Source organism: Melanerpes formicivorus, unplaced genomic scaffold, assembly GCF_026170545.1.
Source record: "Melanerpes formicivorus ecotype bairdi unplaced genomic scaffold, bMelFor1.0.p_v2 SCAF_272, whole genome shotgun sequence".
Lineage (NCBI taxonomy): Eukaryota > Metazoa > Chordata > Aves > Piciformes > Picidae > Melanerpes > Melanerpes formicivorus.
This window is the reverse complement of record NW_027142624.1, coordinates 277,501-285,000: the sequence shown is the minus strand read 5'-3', so window position 1 is coordinate 285,000 and position 7,500 is coordinate 277,501.

Sequence of the window (7,500 nt, the reverse complement as noted above, 5' to 3'; positions counted from 1 at the left end):
CCGCCCTCGCCCGCCCCCCGGCTTGCCGCTTGGCTCGGCTGCCCGCCCCCCCGCTAATCCCCCCAACGCCCCCTCCCCAAAAACACCCCAGCCCTACCGCATGCCGCTCCCCCTCTCCCCGCTCTCGCTGACCGCTGCCACCCCCCCCCCACCCCTCCCCCCCGAAACAAACCCCCCAGCCCTACCGCATGCCGCTCCCCCTCTCTCCCTAGCCTGCCCCCCCCGCCGTCGCTTGCTGCCGCCGCCGCCGCCGCCGCCGCCGCCGCCGGGACCCGCCTCGGTCTGGTGGCGCGCGCTCGGAGATCCCCGGCTACCCGTCCGTCCGTCCCTCCCTCCCGCCCCGCCCCGGGGGAGGGCCCGGGGCAGCGCGGGCAGGCGGGGAGCAAAAAAAGGCGCGGGCGCCAAAAAACGTCGGGGTCCCGGGGTGGCGGAGGGGGGCGGCGGCGGGGGCGGCGGCGGGTACACGGCGCCGGGTCCAGGGCGCCGGGTCCAGCCCGTCCCGGGGCGGGGACAGGTGGTGTCGTCCGTCCCCGCCCCCGTAACCTGCTCTGAAGCATCCGCTTCCCGCCGCGGTTCGCCCTCCACCCCCCCCGCCGCACACGCAGCTGCCGCTTCCCGCCGCCTCTGCCCCCCGCCCCGGGATCAACCACCCGCCGGGTCCAGCCGGTCCCGGTCCCGGGAACCTGCTCCCGGGGCCAGCCGGAGCCACGCCCCCTCCTCTGACGCTTCCAGCTGCCGCCTCCCCTCCCACCCCCCAAACTCACACTGGCCCTCGCCGGCCCGCCCACCCGCCTACCTGCTTGCCCGCCGCCGCTGGGTGGCGTGCCGGACACTCTCGCACACAGGTACACAGACAGGGACACAGGGACACAGGCACTCAGGCACACAGGGACACAGGGACACAGGGACACAAGGACACAGGGACACAGGCACTCAGGCACTCAGGCACTCAGGGACACAGGGACACAGGGACACAGGCACTCAGGCACTCAGGGACACAGGGACACAGGGACACAAGGACACAGGGACACAGGCACTCAGGCACTCAGGCACTCAGGGACACAGGGACACAGGGACACAGGGACACAGGTGGCGGGCCGGAGGCCTCTCCCCACTGTGTGGCAGGGGTCCAAGAGCCACCCCAGCCCAACCCAGAGGGTCTTTTGCACCTCTCTAGAGGCCACCCAGAGACCCCAGGCCGCAGCAGAAGCCTCCCCCGCAAGCTCTGCAGGCTTCCGACCCACCCCAGGCCGCAGCAGAAGCCTCTCCCGCACGCTCTGCAGGCTTCCGACCCACCCCAGGCCGCACCAGAAGCCTCCCCCGCATGCTCTGCAGGCTTCCGACCCACCCCAGGCCGCAGCAGAAGCCTCTCCCGCACGCTCTGCAGGCTTCTCAGCCACCCCAGGCCGCACCAGAAGCCTCTCCCGCACGCTCTGCAGGATTCTCAGCCACCCCAGGCCGCACCAGAAGCCTCCCCCGCACGCTCTGCAGGCTTCTCAGCCACCCCAGGCCGCAGCAGAAGCCTCTCCCGCACGCTCTGCAGGCTTCTCAGCCACCCCAGGCCGCACCAGAAGCCTCTCCCGCACGCTCTTCAGGCTTCTCAGCCACTCCAGGCCGCACCAGAAGCCTCTCCCGCACGCCCTGCAGGCTTCTCAGCCACCCCAGGCCGCAGCAGAAGCCTCTCCCGCACGCTCTGCAGGCTTCTCACCCACCCCAGGCCGCAGCAGAAGCCTCCCCCGCACGCTCTGCAGGCTTCTCACCCACCCCAGGCCGCACCAGAAGCCTCTCCCGCACGCTCTGCAGGCTTCTCAGCCACCCCAGGCCGCACCAGAAGCCTCCCCCGCACGCTCTGCAGGCTTCTCAGCCACCCCAGGCCGCAGCAGAAGCCTCTCCCGCACGCTCTTCAGGCTTCTCAGCCACTCCAGGCCGCACCAGAAGCCTCTCCCGCACGCCCTGCAGGCTTCTCAGCCACCCCAGGCCGCAGCAGAAGCCTCTCCCGCACGCTCTGCAGGCTTCTCAGCCACCCCAGGCCGCAGCAGAAGCCTCCCCCGCACGCTCTGCAGGCTTCTCAGCCACCCCAGGCCGCACCAGAAGCCTCTCCCGCACGCCCTGCAGGCTTCTCAGCCACCCCAGGCCGCAGCAGAAGCCTCTCCCGCACGCTCTGCAGGCTTCTCAGCCACCCCAGGCCGCAGCAGAAGCCTCTCCCGCACGCTCTGCAGGCTTCTCAGCCACCCCAGGCCGCAGCAGAAGCCTCTCCCGCACGCTCTGCAGGCTTCTCACCCACCCCAGGCCGCAGCAGAAGCCTCTCCCGCACGCTCTGCAGGCTTCTCAGCCACCCCAGGCCGCAGCAGAAGCCTCTCCCGCACGCTCTGCAGGCTTCTCAGCCACCCCAGGCCGCACCAGAAGCCTCTCCCGCACGCTCTGCAGGCTTCTCAGCCACCCCAGGCCGCAGCAGAAGCCTCTCCCGCACGCTCTGCAGGCTTCTCACCCACCCCAGGCCGCACCAGAAGCCTCCCCCGCACGCTCTGCAGGCTTCTCACCCACCCCAGGCCGCACCAGAAGCCTCTCCCGCACGCTCTGCAGGCTTCTCAGCCACCCCAGGCCGCAGCAGAAGCCTCTCCCGCACGCTCTTCAGGCTTCTCAGCCACTCCAGGCCGCACCAGAAGCCTCTCCCGCACGCCCTGCAGGCTTCTCAGCCACCCCAGGCCGCAGCAGAAGCCTCTCCCGCACGCTCTGCAGGCTTCTCACCCACCCCAGGCCGCAGCAGAAGCCTCCCCCGCACGCTCTGCAGGCTTCTCAGCCACCCCAGGCCGCACCAGAAGCCTCTCCCGCACGCCCTGCAGGCTTCTCAGCCACCCCAGGCCGCAGCAGAAGCCTCTCCCGCACGCTCTGCAGGCTTCTCAGCCACCCCAGGCCGCAGCAGAAGCCTCTCCCGCACGCTCTGCAGGCTTCTCAGCCACCCCAGGCCGCAGCAGAAGCCTCTCCCGCACGCTCTGCAGGCTTCTCAGCCACCCCAGGCCGCAGCAGAAGCCTCTCCCGCACGCTCTGCAGGCTTCTCAGCCACCCCAGGCCGCAGCAGAAGCCTCTCCCGCACGCTCTGCAGGCTTCTCAGCCACCCCAGGCCGCACCAGAAGCCTCTCCCGCACGCTCTGCAGGCTTCTCAGCCACCCCAGGCCGCAGCAGAAGCCTCTCCCGCACGCTCTGCAGGCTTCCGACCCACCCCAGGCCGCAACAGAAGCCTCTCCCGCACGCTCTGCAGGCTTCCGACCCACCCCAGGCCGCAGCAGAAGCCTCTCCCGCACGCTCTGCAGGCTTCCGTCCCACCCCAGGCCGCACCAGAAGCCTCCCCCGCACGCTCTGCAGGCTTCTCAGCCACCCCAGGCCGCACCAGAAGCCTCCCCCGCACGCTCTGCAGGCTTCTCAGCCACCCCAGGCCGCACCAGAAGCCTCCCCCGCACGCTCTGCAGGCTTCTCAGCCACCCCAGGCCGCACCAGAAGCCTCCCCCGCACGCTCTGCAGGCTTCTCAGCCACCCCAGGCCCCAACAGAAGCCTCTCCCGCACGCTCTGCAGGCTTCTCAGCCACCCCAGGCCGCAGCAGAAGCCTCTCCCGCACGCTCTGCAGGCTTCCGACCCACCCCAGGCCGCACCAGAAGCCTCCCCCGCACGCTCTGTAGGCTTCTGACCCACCCCAGGCCCCAACAGAAGCCTCCCCCGCACGCTCTGCAGGCTTCTCAGCCACCCCAGGCCGCAGCAGAAGCCTCTCCCGCACGCTCTGCAGGCTTCTCAGCCACCCCAGGCCGCACCAGAAGCCTCTCCCGCACGCTCTGCAGGCTTCCGACCCACCCCAGGCCGCACCAGAAGCCTCCCCCGCACGCTCTGCAGGCTTCTCCGCCACCACAGGCCGCACCAGAGGATCTTTTGCACCTCTCTGGACGCCACCCAGAGACTCCAGGCCGCACCAGAGGCCCCCCCCCCCAACCATTTACAGGCTGCAGTGCCAGCCTAGGCCCCGCTGGCAGCCTCCCTTGTCTGCTTTGGAAGGCCTCCCATCCACTCCAGACCTGCCTGGAGGCCTCCCTCGACTGCTCCCGGGGCCCTCGAAGCCACCCTAGGCCTTTCTGGAGGACCTGCTCGACCGCTCGGGCGGCTTCTGACGCACCCTCGGCCATCCGGCGCCCAGCAGCTCCCAGGGCCAGGCACCGGCCTCCCCCTCCGGCCGCCCCTGGGGCCGGGGGTGGCTCGGACTCGGCGCCCCCAACGTGTCGTCCCGTCCCCCCCCCGCCCCGCACCGCCGAACATTCGCTGCAGCCGAGGGCTTGCCGCTCGACGCCTACCCCACCCGCCCAGCCCCCCGCTGCGGCCCGGCGCTGCCCCGGCCGCTGCGCCCCGCCTCTCATCGCTCCCCCCACCCGGCAACCGGCCGCCGGGCACGGCAAGTCCCAGGGCAGGGAACAGGTGCTGCCGGGACCCCGTGCTGGCTGCCGGCTTCCCGGGGCTGCCCCGGGCACGGACAGGTCGCCCCCCCCGCCCCGGCGAATGTTCACCGAACCGGCTGCCGGCTGCCTTCGAGCACCCCCCGCCCCCCCGCCACTATCGTCCCCCCCGCCCCCCCTCCGCCTCCGCTGCCGCTTCTCCCCGCACCGCCTCCACTGCCTCCCCCCGCCGCCGGCGAACGAGTCGGCGGATCCGTAGGGTGCCGGGAGCCCGAACGGCGAGCGGCTCCGGCTGCTGCCGGGACCCGCGGGGATTCGAGCCGCTCCGGCCGCGGCCGGGACCCCGTGCCGGAAGCCGGCATCCCGGGACGGCCCCGGGACGGCCCCGGTCGCCGGCCGGGGTGACGTTCAGCGAAGCGGCTGCCGCCAGTCTTTGGGCCTCCCCCGTGCCGGGGCCCGCGGGGCTTCGAGTCGGTCCGGCCGCGGCTGGGACCCCCGTGCCTGTCGCAGGCTTCCCGGGACGGCCCCGGAACGGCCGCGGTCGCCGGCCGGGTGACGTTCACCGAGGCGACTGCCGGCTGTCTTCGAGCCCCCACCCCTGCCGTGGCCGCGGGGATTCGCCCCGGTCCGGCAGCTGACGGTTCCCTGTGTCGGACGCCGGCTTCCCGGGACTGCCCCGGGACAGCCCCGGTCGCCTCCCGGGTGACGTTCACCGAAGCTGCTGCCGCCTGTCTTTGTCCCCCCCCCCCCGTGCTCTCCCTCAGGCGGGAGGTAGACGTGCTCTCCCTGGGCGAGTAGACGTGCTCTCCCTGGGCGAGTAGACGTGCTCTCCCTCGGCGAGTAGACGTGCTCTCCCTCGGCGAGTAGACGTGCTCTCCCTCGGCGAGTAGACGTGCTCTCCCTGGGCGAGTAGACGTGCTCTCCCTCGGCGAGTAGACGTGCTCTCCCTCGGCGAGTAGACGTGCTCTCCCTCGGCGAGTAGACGTGCTCTCCCTGGGCGAGTAGACGTGCTCTCCCTCGGCGAGTAGACGTGCTCTCCCTGGGCGAGTAGACGTGCTCTCCCTGGGCGAGTAGACGTGCTCTCCCTGGGCGAGTAGACGTGCTCTCCCTGGGCGAGTAGACGTGCTCTCCCTCGGCGAGTAGACGTGCTCTCCGCGGAGATCGCGCTTGTCGCCAAGGGGTCGCTGTTGCGCTCTGCCTCCGCCTACGTCATCGTACAAGCCGGCGTGATTTCTGCGACCTGCCGCTGGGCGGAGGTCGGCTGGTTGTGCGCTCGCGGAGCTGACGGCCCTCCAGTTCCGTATATGAGGGAACAAGCGACGCCGAGCACTCCCAGGGCAGCGCTGCCGAGCGGCTGCTCCAAGCCACCCGCCAGGCGGCTGGGCAGGGGTCCGTCTGGCTTCTCGGTGGCTTTCGCCCGGGTCAGAGAGGGGACCCGCGGGGCCGAACAAAGGCGCGGCGGTTTGGAGCGGCCGCTGGCGCACCCTCAGCGGTGTTGGATGGGTTTCGCTCGTCCGTGAGCCGGAGCCCAGCCCGGGCTCGGCAACGAAAGCGGGGAAAAGAAAAAAAGTTGACGAGTGGCTGGCGCCGGCCACTGCCGAAGTGTGGAACCCCCGAAGCGACGTTTGCCCGGTGGGGCACGGGGGCAGAGAAAGCCGGGGAGACGTGGTGCCGGCGTCGGTCCCACCAAGAATGGAAAGCAAGCCCGTCCAGGCACGGCGAGAGAGAGCCCGGTAAGGGGCAGAGAGAGTTCCCAGCACTGGACCCTCTTCACGGGGGTTCCCCCCCCCATGGCCAAAGCCGCAGCCCGCGGGGGCACGGCATCTAAGGGAAAAGCCAGCGGCGGTGACTGGCCACTCGTATGCTATGGAGCCCGGCATGGGGGGAGGAGGGCAAGCCGGTGCCCCAGCACGGCTTCCTCCTGGCTCCAGAGGGGCGCCCCGTGATGGAGATGTAACTCGGTGCAGCTTGAGGGAACATGCAAGCCCACATTTCGGGGAGGCAGAGGTGCCCTGTGAGCCGGTGCGGCCCGGTGCAGCTTGCCCCCCCCCCCCCCTCATCTCTGGAGGGCGCCCCGTTTGCTCCTCCGGCGTGTTGCCCGCACGCCGAGCCCCGTGCCTGCTGGCTGCTCCCGAGGGCGGTGGCGGGTGCGCGTGGCTGTGTCTGTCCCAGAAGAGCGAGGCCGTGGGGCCTCCGCTGGCTTCCTTTCCTTCTGTCCTTGTTGATCGATGAGGCCTTTCGGGTCGCGTCGGAAAGGGCCCCCGGCCGGCAGGGCAAGGGCGGTCTTCCTTTCCACTTCGCTTCCCGTCGCGTGTGAGGTGTCGTCCTCGTTCCCCCAGCCCCGAGCGGCTCGAGCGGGGGGGAGCCGTGGCGTTAGCGGCCCGGCGCGTGCCTTGCCGCGTCCTCCCCTTTCCACCTCCCCCCCGGCGCTGGGGCAGGGTTCGGGGACCGGTCTACCGCAACCGGCTTTGTGACTGCTGCGTGGCCCCGTGAGTTTTCAGGTGTCCTAAAACGCGTGAGGCGCCGGTGTCGTCCTCGGTTCCGGGTACCCGCGGGTGCCGGCCGCGAGCAGCTGCGTGTGGCGGGGGTTGGCCGAGCCGAGAGCGAGGCGGCGGCGTCGCAAAAGTTAAAAGGGGCTAAAAGCGGCGCCGCGCGTGAGGCCTCACCTGCCCGGGTGGGGTCCCCGAGGGTTCCTCCCTAAATGAAACCTCTAGCCTGAGAGGGGCGGCTTTGTGGCCCGTACCCCCGCCCGCTGCCGAGCGAGCCGCCCCGGCTCTAAGGTCCTGGCGTGCCGGGGGCGCGCCCCACTTCCGCGGGTCGCTGTCTCCTCTAGCACGTCCCGGTGCTCCCGTGGCAAGGCGGGGAGAGAGACGAGGGCCTTCTCCCCGCCGGGCGTGTCGGTATCGCTCGCTTCCGCTGCTGCTGCCTGAATCGTGCCCGGGATCTGGCAGCCAGGGGCCGGCCTCGGGGGCGGGGGAGCCCCAGCCGGCCTCTGTGGCCGCGTGGAGTCGGGAAGCGTGTGCTTGCGTGCGCACGCGAGGGAACTAGCCGCGTCAGCGGGTTGCC